The 15,391-nt window shown below is 36.3% G+C and overlaps 1 long non-coding RNA gene across 1 annotated transcript; it reads left to right on the top strand.

Moving 5' to 3' along the window:
- Positions 1 to 805: 805 nt before the first annotated feature.
- On the top strand, positions 806 to 1,242 carry LOC149142723 (uncharacterized). Its single transcript, XR_016265247.1, has 3 exons — positions 806 to 880; positions 1,021 to 1,086; positions 1,212 to 1,242. It is a non-coding gene; the product is annotated as an uncharacterized LOC149142723 (long non-coding RNA).
- Positions 1,243 to 15,391: the final 14,149 nt, after the last annotated feature.

Below are 15,391 nucleotides of genomic sequence, written 5' to 3'. Positions count from 1 at the left end.
AAGTGTTGAAATTGACTTAATCATGATATTAATATCAATCCATTTAAAAAAAAAAAAAAACCATGAAAAGTAATACTCCCTGTTTGTGTCAGATGAAATATGCTTGGCAAAAAGATTGGCACTAGAAAGATCTATAGAATTCTCCAAATAAATCTTTCCTCAAAATTTGTTTCCAATTGTTCCATTATTTATTTTCAAACCTGCACGAATTTGTGGAAAAAAAATTTATTTTTATTTTTATTTTTAATTTTTAATTTATCTTTTAAATAAAAAAAAAATAAAAAAAATGAAATTCATATTTTTTTATTTTTTATTTTTAAACTTAAAAAAAAATAAAAAATTAATTTGTTATTTATTTTGAGTTAGTTTTTTTTTTTTTTTTTAATAAAGAAATCAACAAAAACAAATTCTATTAAAAACTAATAAAGAAAATTTCTAAAAATAAACTAACACTAAAATGGATTTTCTTCTAATATCCCTAAAAAACACACAAAATCCTCTAGAATCAATGAAAAATCTGGCTTTTTGTCTAGAAAATCAAGAGAAGATAATGCAAATGCCAAATCTCTCCAAGATAAGTCAAATCCAATTTTTTTATCACTAAATTGAATATAGAGGAGGCATTTTAGTCAGGAAAATGGAGTTGTGACCAGAGCTTTGCGTATTCGTTGGTGACACATGCATTTGATAACATTATAATTACAGGTATCTCCTTCAAACCCTTGATTTCCTTCAGTCTCTTGAAGAGATCGTAGCCTATTAGTTCTGGCATGCAATAATTTGAACTTCACTGGCTTAGTGCAAAGCCTCTGTAATTGCGAATTCTGTGATATGAATATGATGGAACAATCAACAACTCAATTCGATTGTCTGCTCTTCGGTACTTTTGGCATGAATTCAGAAGAAATCGTGGATTCTGTTTCAATTTGAACTTTTCGCATATCTTTAATTGCATTTATCATGAACATTTTGCCAGAAATTCCAAAGTTATTTTGACGCTCTGTTTTATTTTTGTCACAGATTTGGATGATACTCTGTATCCTTCCAGTACAGGCATTGCCACAGCCTGCCGCAAGAATATTGATGGTGTGCTGTGAATTATGTCCCGTATTAAGTTTTACATACAGATTATTTTTTCCTTCCTCTATTAGAATTCAATTAGTTTTTTCTCCCTGGGTGTTGTTTCATGGATTTGATTAATGTTGTTGCAGAGTTTCTTGCACAAGTTTTCGGATTCAGCAGTTAGTTACGTAGAGAAAGAGCAAGGTGGTCATGAACTCCGCTATCAATGCATGGTAGAAAGACCAGAGCTTGAATTCATTAATGTCCACCAGAGGGGGGTCTTTGTAGTCTTTTGCCGTGAAGCCTTGCTGCTGATCCTGCATGTCTTTTTCCCCTTCTTTCGCCATAGAGAAGACAAACCACAAAACACTCACTGCTCTTCTCGGTTTCCCTAACCACTGAAGACTTGATTCAGTTTCAATTTTTTTAAAATAATAATATATATATATGATATACATATTATTATGTGGGAATTTTATTTTTATTAATTTTTTTTAAACTAAAGTTTAAAATTAAAAACTAAATTTTATCTAAAAAAATTTTAAGATGATTTTTCGCTCATGCAGATCAATTTTCCAACAAAAGTATTTTTATTGGAATAAATCAATAGATTTTCTGATCTTCTTGATCACACGAAGCGCAGGAAGAGAGCATACTAGTCTCTTGATTTATTTTTATTTATGCAGGTTAGCGTGGATGGATAAAACACTATTAAGATCTGCAACAAAACCTTGCATTATCTACACTCTTTCTGCAATGTCATGGGGGCGTTTAGACTCTCGGAAGACAAGGCTTTCCGATAATCAAGCTCTTGGCTCACCCGTGATACAGAAAGAAGACATAGAGATGCAAAGATGTGCCACTAAATTTATTCATGATGATTTATTTTTTGAAAACAAGACTAAAAACTTCTAATGATAATGACTTCTAATGAGATTTCATTTTATTTATTTATATATTTTTTCTATTTTACATTAACTTGAAACTTTTTTGTATTTTCTAAGTAAAAGAATGCTTCCGGTGAAGCCATCTACGGATTAAAAGTTTGAAGATGCTCACATCACGATTTAAAATTTCTACGTTATGTTTTACATGTATGTGAGTAACCTGACTTAGAGTTGGCTCAAGGTTATTGTCCTTGCTCTCCAAGAAGTACCCGTTCAACATTGTCAAAGCCCTCATCCGCAGATGGATTAGTGAGAATCGGGGGGTTTAAAATAAAAATTGAATTTAAATTAACTATTGTTGGAAATAATACTGAGAGGGGGGGGTGAATCAGTATTATCAAATTCTTTTCAATATATCTTCCTTATTTATACTTTGAATAATTCTTCAAATATTGATCATTACTTTGTATGTCAGTATCATAAAATAATGAGCAGGAACAAGAAAAGCAAATAGTCACACAAAAGAACACCAGATATAAGGTGGAAACCCAATGTGGGTGAAAACCACCTGCTGCAATATGTCTCTATCTTCTTTTAATAAGAAACTCCTTTTACAATGATTTTGTACTGGTGCAGTCCTTTACCAGTACGCAGGCTACAACCTGCAGAGAGCTACAACCCTCTTAGCTCTTGTACTAGCCAAGATACTAGTACATAGGTGCTGGCCTACTGAAGGCTACAACCTTCTCTTTCTTCCAGGGACCACGTTTCATAAATTTTCAGATTGGATCCATGAACATCAATCAATCATCAAGTATATCTGCATCAAACAATCTCCTTTTCCCAATTAGCACTGAATCAAGTAAACACTTCTCTGACAGCTGTACCTAGAACACAGTAACAGTAACCACACACCAAATTCTGAACCCAGAATACTGCAGCAATAGACAGAGGCAACTAGATCATAATTTAAAGATATACGCTACTTCAACAACCTGAAACCTGCGTGCAGATCTAAAGGATAATTCCTTCTTTCAAATATTCAGACACTAATTAACCCAGATTGTCAGATTTATAGATCAAGCATGCACCTCATATAACAGATCAAAATCATGCAAAGATACTATTATTCAAGCATAAAGATTATGACCCATCAAAAGAACTTATCCTTCTTTATGCGCTAAAGTTCCTCCTTCATTCAGATCCAGATCTGCACCATAACCCAATCACAAATATTTCAGATCTAGCATTTATTAGATATTCAATTCATTCGATGATGCTTTGCCAAATGATCTCCTTCCTCTTTTATAGTCTTAGGCCTTCCACAATACCACGGTCCAAAACCAGAGGATCAAAAAACTGTTGGACTAATACCATGAACCAACCATGAAAGTGCGTGAGATCAACACTTTTGGATGCAATACCACGGGCCAAAACCATAGGATCAAAAACTGTCGAACTAATACCATGAACCAACCATGAAAGTGCGTGAGATCAACACTTTTGGATGCAATACCATGGGCCAAAACCATAGGATCAAAAACTGTCGAACTAATACCATGAACCAACCATGAAAGTGCATGAAATTTTCTCTTCATGAAAGGAACTTTTCTCTGCATGAAAGTGCGTGAACTTTTTCTCTACATGAAATAAACTTTTCTCTGCATAAAAGTGCATGAACTTTTCTCTCCATGAAATAAACTTTTCTCTGCATAAAAGTGCGTGAAATTTTCTCTACATGAAATAAACTTTTCTCTGCATAAAAGTGCATGAACTTTTCTCTACATGAAATAAACTTTTCTCTGCATAAAAGGCGTGAAATTTTCTCTACATGAAATAAACTTGTCTCTGCATAAAAGTGCGTGAACTTTTCTCTACATGAAAGAAACTTTTATCTTCATGAAAGTGCGTGAACTTTGCTGCACTATAATTTATCATCTAAGATGAGTGGGTTGCCATCAAGTACAACATATGTATCATAATGCCAACAATCTCCCCCTTTGGACTTGATGGCAACAACAACCAATCACTCTCCCCCTTTGACATCAAGGGCAAAGGGTTATGCTCCCCCTAAGAACATGCTCCCCCTGACTATAAACCAGATCTGCAAAGAAGAACCATAATCCATCAAACACCATAAATGACCATGAAAGAGATAGAGACGTATTACAGCAATATTCAGACCAGCATCCATGATCTCCTTCTGTACTTCCTCCATAATGCCAACAATGCATGATATGCTCCCCCTGAACCTGTGCCATTCGATCTTTGACCAATCCGCAACCCAACACATGTACGCATATACTTCAGATGAACCTTGCGTACAACCAACAATCAGAAGAGATTCAACAACAAGATGATGCATCAACAACCCCCAGCTTTTGCCTGAGGTATTCAAAGGTCTCCCTAGGCAATGGTTTGGTGAGTATATCAGCAACCTGTTCCTTAGAAGGAACATACTCCAACTTGACCTTTTGTTCAAGCACTTGTTCCTGGAGAAAGTGATACTTGATTGGTATGTGCTTGGTTTTTGAATGCATGACTGGGTTCTTTGAAATGCTGATTGCACTTGTATTATCACATAAGATGGAGATGGGTGGTGTACAAGTGATTTGAAAATCCTGCAAGGTCTGCATCATCCAAAGGAGTTGAGTGTAGCAAGATGCAGCAGCAACATATTCTGCTTCAGATGTAGACAAGGCAATTGAACTCTGTTTCTTGCTGAACCAAGATACTAATCTGGAACCCATAAAGAATGCACCACCAATTGTGCTCTTCCTGTCATCCATGCTTACGACCCAATCTGCATCAGTATAAGCATGAAGTGTGAGATCTGTATCTCTAGGATACCATAAGCCATAATTTTGAGTCCCTTGAAGATATTTGAAGATTCTCTTTACTGCCTGAAGATGAGTTTCCTTTGGATTTTCCTGAAATCTTCCAACTATTCCCACTGCATGCATGATGTCTGGTCGGGTACCTGTCAAATAAAGTAGACTTCCAATCATAGATCTATAGGTTGGTTGATGTACTGCTGCTGATTCATCATTTGCACTGAGGCTACATCCTGTGACCATGGGTGTACATACTGGTTTTGCATCTTCCATGCCATATTTCTTCAAAATCTGCTTGAGATACTTAGTTTGAGACAAGAAGATCCCTCCTTCCTTTTGTTGGATTTGCAGGCCAAGAAAATATGTCAATTCTCCAAGAAAGGACATTTCGAATTCTTTCTGCATCACCAAGGCAAAGCTTTGACTCATAGTTTCTTCAATTCTGCCAAAGATAATGTCATCTACATACACAACAAGTATCAGCAATTTGTCATTTTCAATTTTTATATAAAGATTGCTATCTGCTGATCCTTTTGAAAAACCTTGTTGATGAAGATATTTGTCCAAACGATAGTACCAAGCCCTTGGAGCTTGTTTAAGACCATAGAGAGCCTTTTTCAATCTGCATACAAGATTTGGATCATTTCCAAGAATGAAACCATCTGGCTGGTTAATGTATACTTCTTCTTCTAAGTCTCCATTCAGAAAGGCTAATTTCACGTCCATTTGAAATGCTTTGAACTTTTGAAAGCTTGAGAGAGCAAGGAACATTCGGATGGCCTCAAGTCTTGCAACAAGAGCAAACGTTTCTTCAAAATCTATTCCTTCTTGCTGCACATACCCTTTACAAACAAGTCTGACCTTGTTTCTAATTACTTCCCCATTTTCATTCAACTTATTTTTGAAGACCCATTTTGTCCCTATAACATTCTTATCCTTTGGTCTAGGAACCAACTCCCAAGTGTTGTTCTTTTCGATCTGCTCAAGTTCTTCATCCATTTCTTTGACCCAACATTCATCTTTGCATGCCTCTTTTACATTTTGTGGTTCAGTGGATGAGAGTAATGCCAAATAGCTTGAAGCTTCTACAATTGTTCTTCTTGTTTGTACACCTGCTTCTTTTTGCCCCAAAATCTGAGATTCTGGATGATTCTTCTGAACTTACCTGGATGGAGTCTTCTCTTCTACCCTTATCTGTTCCTCTGGTGCTTCTTGAGGTTCTTCTTCTTCATCATTCTGTCTTTGAGGGTAGTCTTCATCTTCTTCGATATTTTCATGATTTACTTGCCTAGGAATGTATCCCTTTTCATCAACCACTACATCAATGCTGTCAACAATTCTTCCAAGTCTTTTATTGTAGCACTTATATGCTTTGCTGTGTGGAGAATAACCAAGAAGAATGCCTTCATCTGCTCTAGGTTCAAGTTTGCCAAGTTGCTCATCAGTATTCTTAATATAGCATTTGCTCCCAAAGATTTTGAAGTGCTTTACCGAAGGAGTCTCACCATACCAGAGCTCATGAGGAGTTTGAGTGTTGTTCACTCGGACATTTGTTTTGTTGAGAATAACAACTGCAGCATATGCGGCTTCACCCCAGAAAGTTGCGGGAGTTCCAGACTCATCCAGCATAGCACGAGCCATTTGTTGGACTGTTCTGTTCATCCTTTCCACCACTCCATTTTGCTGAGGAGTTCTAGCTGTAGAGAATTCTCTTCTTATCCCATGTTCTTCACAGAGATCGAAAAATTCATTTGAGGTAAACTCCCCACCTCTGTCAGACCTGAGGCACTTAATTTTGTAACCTGATTCATTTTCAACCAAGGCTTTGAAGGATTTGAATTTCTCGAATGCTTCGTCTTTGTGCTTCATAAGTCCTAACCAAACAAACCTGGAGAAATCGTCAATGAATAATATCAAGTATTCTTCTCCTCGAGGTGTCCTTTTCCTAAATGGACTACATACATCTGTATGGACTAGCTCAAGAGGCATGCTAGCTGATCCTTCCTTCTCTGGAAAGTTAGTTCTGGTTTGCTTTCCAAACTGACATGATTTGCATATGGTGTTGTCTGGAATTTTGATATCTGGAAGACCACGAACAGCCTGATATTTGCATGCTTTCCTTATTTGTGAAAAGCTTAGATTCCCCAACCCCCGGTGCCATAACCAGTGTTCATCATCCTTGCTCAAATAGCATTGTTGTTGTCCTTCTTCAAGTATGTATAGATTATTTGGAGTTCTTCTACCTTTGATCACTGTTTCACCTATATCAAGATCACAAACACGACATCCGTTTGATCTAAATATCACCTCGATTCCTTGATCACACATCTGGCTGACACTTAGAAGATTATGCTTCAATCCATCAACATACAAAACATTTCCAGCTTTGACCTTTTCTTTTAACTGAGCAGTGCCTTTTCCTTTTATAGCTGCAGGAGTATCATTTCCAAAAGAAACTTTCTTTCCCTTTTCTAAAGCAGAATATGATTCAAGTTTTTCTTTATCACATGTCATATGTTTCGAACATCCACTATCAATGTACCATAGATTTTCTTGTCCTTCTGCATAAAATGCTATCCCACATCTTTCTATTTGTGGTTCCTTTATTCTCCATGTTCTGGTGCTTGAGGCTTGTTCCTTTGTCTGCTGAAACCTGCTCCTGCATTCAGAATCTTCATGACCAAAGTTATTGCAAATAGAACATTCAACTTCATTTTCAAGAGCCGAAAAGTTGTTATAGGTCCTTTTTGTAATCCCAATCATACTTCTTTGTTTTTGAGCTTCTCTAGTCATGATTGTTTTATATGCAACACATTGAGCTGCTTTGTGACCAAAGTTATGGCAAGAGAAACATTGCCCATTGAAGAAACTTCTGCGATTATCAAATCTTTTTTTTGAAGAATTCTTCGACGAAAATCACATGGAGAAAACTTGTCTTGACGATGAACCACGCTAGTTGGTTCGAAATGCGTCGACAGAAATTTCTCCATGTGATTTTCGCCGAAGAATTCTTCAAAAAATTGATATGGATCACAGAAGTCTCAATTCAATGATTATCAAATCTACCGGCCAAATGATTGTAATTTCTATTGTCATCCATTCTTGAAGCAAATTGAGAAGATTTTACCTGTGGCTGGTTGTAGCTTTTGTTCATCCTTAAGACAGATTGCGCCTGGTTTACCTGATATTCTTTGTTCGTTCTTGATGTAATTCGTCCCTGCTTTACCTGGTGATCTCCATTGTGCTTTTGCTCATTCCTTCTTGCTGCATCAAGATAACTCTTTGAGGTGGATGCTTGAGATGTTTCTCCATTATACCCCAGACCTGTCTTGTTTAGCAGAGAGCGTTGTACATTGATGATATCATCCAGAGTTTCAGATCCTTTGACAAACTTAAGATTAATAACCTTTATTTTCTCAATTTCTTTTCTAAGGCCAACAATTTCACCTTCTAACTTTTCAAGATATTTTTCTTTTTCATCAATTTGAAATTGTAGAGTATCAATGATCATATTCTTTTCTTCTATACATGTCTTAAGTCTAGAAATCTCATCATAAAAACTATCCACATCTATAGCATCCATGTAATCATCATCTTCAAATGCCATTAAAAGTTTATAGTCATTACCTCGTTCATCTTCATCACTATTTGATAGACCATCACTGTCTTCATGAGTGTAGTAGCTTTTCTTATTTGCATTATGTTTCTTGTTCCATCTAGCAGGTTCCTTTCCTTTGTCAATCTTATCCTTATGAGGACATTTGGCAGCATAATGACCTACTCTTCCACAAGCAAAACATTTAAAAGGTAGCTTACCTCTGAACCTTCCAGTACCCCGTTGAAGATTTCTGACAAAATTTGATTCTTCTTCTTCTTCTGGCACGTGACTTGATTCATAGTAGTCTCCTTTGCCTGAAGCCTCAAAAGCAGCTTCTCTCCTGTCTGATGGACCTCCTTTTCTCATTTCATAAGCAGTTAGAATTCCGTGTAGCTGAGACATAGTAAGAGTTCGTAGATTTTCCTTTTCTTCTATTGCAGATACTTTAGATTCAAACTTGGGGGACAATGATCTTAGGACTTTCTCAACCACAACAGCCTCTTTTATTTCTTCACCCAAGTTTTTCATACAATTAACAATCTCATCTACCCGAAGGAAATAGTTAGCCACACTTTCATCATTATACATTCTGAGATTCTCATACTGAATCCTGAGGGTTTGAAGTTTTGCACGTTTTACCTATTCATCTCCTTCGTAGCTCAAAACAATCTTGTCCCATATTTCTTTTGTGGATTTATATTGCATAACCTTCACGAACTTAGATTGAGATAGACATACTAGAAGAGTATTAACCGCCTTTGCATTTGTTTCATATTTCTTCTTCTCAGTTGAATCTGTAGGAGTAGCTGATGGAAAAGTATACCCTGTTTCTATAATGTCCCATACTTCTGTACCCAAAGATTGAAGATAGGCAGTAACTCTTACCTTCCAATATACGAAGTTTGTCCCATCAAAAATCGGTGGCCTGACTGATGCTTCCCTCTCGTAGTTGCTCATGATGTTAGATCTTCCTTCAAGCGATCAAGCTTCTTTAGAAGGACCTGCTCTGATACCAATTGTTGGAAATAATACTGAGAGGGGGGGGGGGGGGGTGAATCAGTATTATCAAATTCTTTTCAATATATCTTCCTTATTTATACTTTGAATAATTCTTCAAATATTGATCATTACTTTGTATGTCAGTATCATAAAATAATGAGCAGGAACAAGAAAAGCAAATAGTCACACAAAAGAACACCAGATATAAGGTGGAAACCCAATGTGGGTGAAAACCACCTGCTGCAATATGTCTCTATCTTCTTTTAATAAGAAACTCCTTTTACAATGATTTTGTACTGGTGCAGTCCTTTACCAATACGCAGGCTACAACCTGCAAAGAGCTACAACCCTCTTAGCTCTTGTACTAGCCAAGATACTAGTACGTAGGTGCTGGCCTACTAAAGGCTACAACCTTCTCTTTCTTCCAGGGACCACGTTTCATAAATTTTCAGACTGGATCCATGAACATCAATCAATCATCAAGTATATTTGCATCAAACAATCTCCTTTTCCCAATTAGCACTGAATCAAGTAAACACTTCTCTGACAGTTGTACCCAGAACACAGTAACAGTAACCACACACCAAATTCTGAACCCAGAATACTGCAGCAATAGACAGAGGCAGCTAGATCATAATTTAAAGATATACGCTACTTCAACAACCTGAAACCTGCGTGCAGATCTAAAGGATAATTCCTTATTTCAAATATTCAGACACTAATTAATCCAGATTGTCAGATTTATAGATCAAGCATGCGCCTCATATAACAGATCAAAATCATGCAAAGATACTATTATTCAAGCATAAAGATTATGACCCATCAAAAGAACTTATCCTTCTTTATGCACTAAAGTTCCTCCTTCATTCAGATCCAGATCTACACCATAACCCAATCACAAATATTTCAAATCTAGCACTTATTAGATATTCAATTCATTCGATGATGCTTTGCCAAATGATCTCCTTCCTCTTTTATAGTCTTAGGCCTTCCACAATACCACGGTCCAAAACCATAGGATCAAAAAACTGTTGGACTAATACCATGAACCAACCATGAAAGTGCGTGAGATCAACACTTTTGGATGCAATACCACGGGCCAAAACCATAGGATCAAAAACTGTCGAACTAATACCATGAACCAACCATGAAAGCGCGTGAGATCAACACTTTTGGATGCAATACCACGAGCCAAAACCATAGGATCAAAAACTGTCGAACTAATACCATGAACCAACCATGAAAGTGTGTGAAATTTTCTCTTCATGAAAGGAACTTTTCTCTGCATGAAAATGCGTGAACTTTTTCTCTACATGAAATAAACTTTTCTCTGCATAAAAGTGCGTGAACTTTTCTCTCCATGAAATAAAATTTTCTCTGCATAAAGGTGCGTGAACTTTTCTCTACATGAAATAAACTTTTCTCTGCATAAAAGTGCGTGAACTTTTCTCTACATGAAATAAACTTTTATCTGCATAAAAGTGCGTGAACTTTTCTCTACATGAAATAAACTTTTCTCTGCATAAAAGTGCGTGAACTTTTCTCTACATGAAATAAACTTTTCTCTGCATAAAAGTGCGTGAACTTTTCTCTACATGAAATAAAATTTTCTCTGCATAAAAGTGCGTGAACTTTTCTCTACATGAAAGAAACTTTTATCTTCATGAAAGTGTGTGAACTTTGCTGCACTATAATTTATCATCTGAGATGAGTGGGTTGCCATCAAGTACAACATATGTATCATAATGCCAACAACTATGTGCAAAAATAAAAATGCTCCAAATTTTGAACTCCTTTACGAACCTGCTGTCACCAAGTTCCACAAATTAGTCCATAAAAACAAATGCATAAAAACAATTACTAAATCCTTCTAGTTGCACTTCCCCGGCAACGGTGCCAAAATGTTTGGTTCCAATTGATGATGTCAATTAGAGCTTAATTTAATGTCAACCTGGGAAGGTAAACTTAGAAGTGCCTATCTAAAATATATAGATCTAGAAAGATTCCTAATTTGTCCAAGATCTTAAAGTCCCCTTACAAGAACATATTCATTAATATCTCTTTCAATAACTAATCAAACGTAGATCTAACAATTGTTTGAGATCTATGATTCTCTTACAAGAACATATTCTACAATATCTATTCCAAAAATTAGATCATCTAATAAGAACTTAAAAGCTGAAATGAAGTAAACCTAGACCTAATCATTGTATGAGATCTTATGGTTCTTTTACAAAAACACTTTCAAATAAGATCCTTCCAATATTAGAACATTTAATAAAACTTGAAAGCTGAAATCAAACAAAAAAACATAAAACAAATTATACCTAAAATAAGCAAATAAGCATGCAAGTGAGGCCATGGGGGCCCTCCATAACTCCACAAGCACACCACTTCAATGGAGACTCAAATGCAGAAGCAAACTTGAAGTATGATCCTTTATTCCAAAATCTCCATTGCAAACCAACTCTAAGCTTTTAAGATCACATACTCCAAAATTCTAAGATTACAAAAACTTCAACATTCTAAGATTACAAATGGAGGAGATTGTACTCCTATTTATACAATGGGATGAGTAACAAACTCATAATGATCATCCACTAATCTCTCTTTTAGTTCCATACATCTCTCAACCATCTAGACACATAACCCCCTTTTGTCCTTGATCTTCTCCATGAGATCATAATCTTCTCCATGAGGTTTATCTCTTCAAATTCGAATTTGATCCTTCAAGGCCACATAAAGGTGTCTTGGAAGCTTCCTTGGCACCTACACATGTCACAAAAACAACCCACTTTCCATATATAAAGTAAAATATATTATTTTCTAATGTTTAATCAAGAATTTCTCTCAAAAATGCTTAAAAATAAATAATATTTGGAAAATATAAATGAGACCCATTAATGGTGAATAATAGGGAAAATGGAGTGACAAGGTGGTGAATAGTGAGTGATATAATGGAAGCATAGGTGAAAAATGTATGGTAATGAGTGATATTTACATGACATTTTGAAACCCCAACACTCCTCCAAAAGAACCATTTTCCTCTCTAATTCCTGGTAGGAGGAGCCAATATAAAAAGTCCTTTGCATGAGATATGAGGGTGTATATATAAAAAAAGGGGTGATCATTCATCTCCCTTGTGACTCTTGGACTACCCTCATGACTGTTTGACTTATCTATGACTCTTTGACTCCTTAATGACTTTTCACATCCTATGGATGACTCTTGGACTTCCAATTTACATTACATTTCTCCAATATTGAATTTACATAATCCACAAATGATGTAGAAAATGATGACTCATGATATGAAATGAAACTGATGAAATGAATTTCATGATGACATGGCAATGTCAAGCCATTCTTTGTCACTGCTTTTTGTATGTATTCTTGAAGGATGGAACACGTTCTTCTTCTTCCTCCTCCATATGGCTTGAAGGGAGGGAGTCTTCAATGTAATATTTGATTTCCAGTTGCTATCAAAATCTGGTGTCCCTTTGTCTTTCTTGATTGATAAACTTGTCTTTACAGATTAAAAGGTGTCTTCTAGAATGGTCTCCTTCTTCATCTCCTTCATCATCATCCTATCATAACATGATAGAATACCTGTAACTAAAATCCACTCATGACAAGATGACATTAGTTTGATAAACCCCTAGTATAACATTCTTCATGAAAACCACTTTCTAAGCTGGACCTAGGTGATAGGTTGGGAGATAGGTTCAGGGATTATGCAATTGCGTAGCTCAGGAGGTCAAGGGTCAGGACTGAGCCTTGATACTACATAATGCCCAATTCAAGCATGCAAGGGCAAGACAATTGTGCAATTGAGGAGCTTAAGGGGTCAGACTAAAGTCTTGAGGCTTGAGGTTGTCAACTACATAATTCTAGAGGGACAGAGGCCTAGGTCTTACGCAATTTCATAGTTCAAGAGGTCAAGGCTGAGGCTTTCTACTTGAGAATGTACAGTGAGCATAAGCGGATGGTTGGAGGCAGGGGCTATGTAGTTCTAGAGCTCAAGCGTCAAGGCTAAGCACTGATATTACATAATGCATAGTTCTAGAAGGCAGGTATTATGCATTGTGCAGTGCCAAGAGATAAGGTCTGAGCTTGAGGGTTGAGACTACGCAATGTGTAGTTCAAGAAGGTTGAGCGAGTTCAAGTTGCTCGAGCAAGAACTTTTCTGGATTTGGCTAAGTGTGGGACCATGAGGCCAAAGTGAAAAATGATGAAAATTTAGCATGATCATACACTTAGAACAGTTGATGACGCAACAATGATCACTTAGAACACATGAATAATATAATACCCCCAATGCAACGACATTGCGACAACTTCCCCAAGTGCAACACTAAAGGTACACTTTGTGACGAGAGTGAAAACACTTGCACGCCAATGCTTGAAACATAGCCTATAGGGAATGAGTTTGATACATGCCTAGATAATAATAATGACTCATTAGTACCAATATTACCCCTTGCATTAAACCAAAACTACATTAGTGCGATATGTGATTTTTGCTATGACACTTGCGGTAGTGAAAGGAAAGTGAAAACGACACTTGCAAAATATGAACAATATTGAAAGAGACACATGCCAAAATGAAGATAACATGAAAATGAGGCTTATTAAAGTGATGGAAAGCAAAAGTGATAGTCATAAACATGAAAGAAACACTTGCGAAAGTGAAGGTATGCAAAAGTGACAGTTGGAAAAATCACTAAAATAGAAGAAAAATCACAACCAAAAGTGAGGGACTATTGTTGACAATGTGCATTGACTATTGACATAGGTTGAACATTGTGCATGTACTGACTTGATGGACTTATTCTATGCTTGTTCAAGATTGAATAAAAGAGTGCACTCATGAACTTGTTACAGACTGAGCATGTGTGAGTTGGTGCTTTTGATACATAACAAAGCACCGATCAACCATAAAGTTATTATGGAACAGACAATCACAAGATCCATAGTAGGATCCAAAATTCAAGTGTAGACCAAATTTTAGAGAGTGTTTGTAACAACGAAAACATATTGATAAGCACATTATTGGAGCTTAGAAAAAATTAAATAAGGGGAATTCTCTCTTCTAAAATGGTCTTTGCATTGTCAAGACATGGACAGAACTGAAAAAAAAAAAAAAAAAAAAAAAAAAAAAAAAAACACTCAATGATTGTTTTCCAAATTCCTCTTTTATTATTTTTCCATTCAATATGAACCATGAATTTATCCCTTGACAGTACTATGGTTTATTGTGATCATCATGACGTCAGGGAAGTGAGCATGCATGAGATAGAACTTGAAATGTCTATTCTTTGATATAAACTACCATGTTTGTGTAAAAATTGGATTTTATGGTCCTCTTCATCATTAACAGTGTCAAGAGAGACCTCTCCTTATTGATTTTCATTATAAAACAAACCCCTTTCCATTGATGTAAAGGGGGGAGGAAAGGAGAAATAAGGAGAAATTATTCTTAGGACAAAAGGGACATGACCAAATCATTGTTGCTATCAATTCCAAAGGGGGAGAATGTTAGTAGTGTTTTTGTGATGTAAAATGGTTAGTAGCCTTGGCATTGATGTGACTTGTTGGTGCCAAGATCCATCATTCCTAAGAAATTTTATTAAGGGGTTTCCAATACTAAAGTAGGTCCAAAATAACCCCAAGACCCAATGTAAATCTACTTCAAAAAGGGGGAAGGTACAAATTTTGGTCAATGAAGCACCAATAGGCGCAAACTAGCATAGATGGCCCAATGGGCGCTAGCGAGTGAGCATCAACATGGTGTGAGAATGCATGCACATGATAACCACAAGTCCCAATGCACCAATAGAAAAAGTAGCAAGGTGTGTAGATCTAACAATATATGAAGGTGTTGATCCAACAAACGACAACTCCCCACACCATGAACCTAAAATTCCTTTAGCCCAATTGAGGGTTGCAGAGGGGTCCAAATGGTTCCCTCTCGTGCCCCTCTTTCCATTTCAAAAGTTTCACTGACAATTT

The sequence above is a fragment of the Pinus tabuliformis genome, chromosome X, assembly GCF_031772625.1.
Source record: "Pinus tabuliformis cultivar Carrire ecotype Pingquan chromosome X, CPIR1, whole genome shotgun sequence".
Classification (NCBI taxonomy): Eukaryota; Viridiplantae; Streptophyta; class Pinopsida; order Pinales; family Pinaceae; genus Pinus; species Pinus tabuliformis.
The sequence above is the reverse complement of the archived record's forward strand: the minus strand, read 5'-3'. Positions and strand labels throughout refer to the sequence as shown.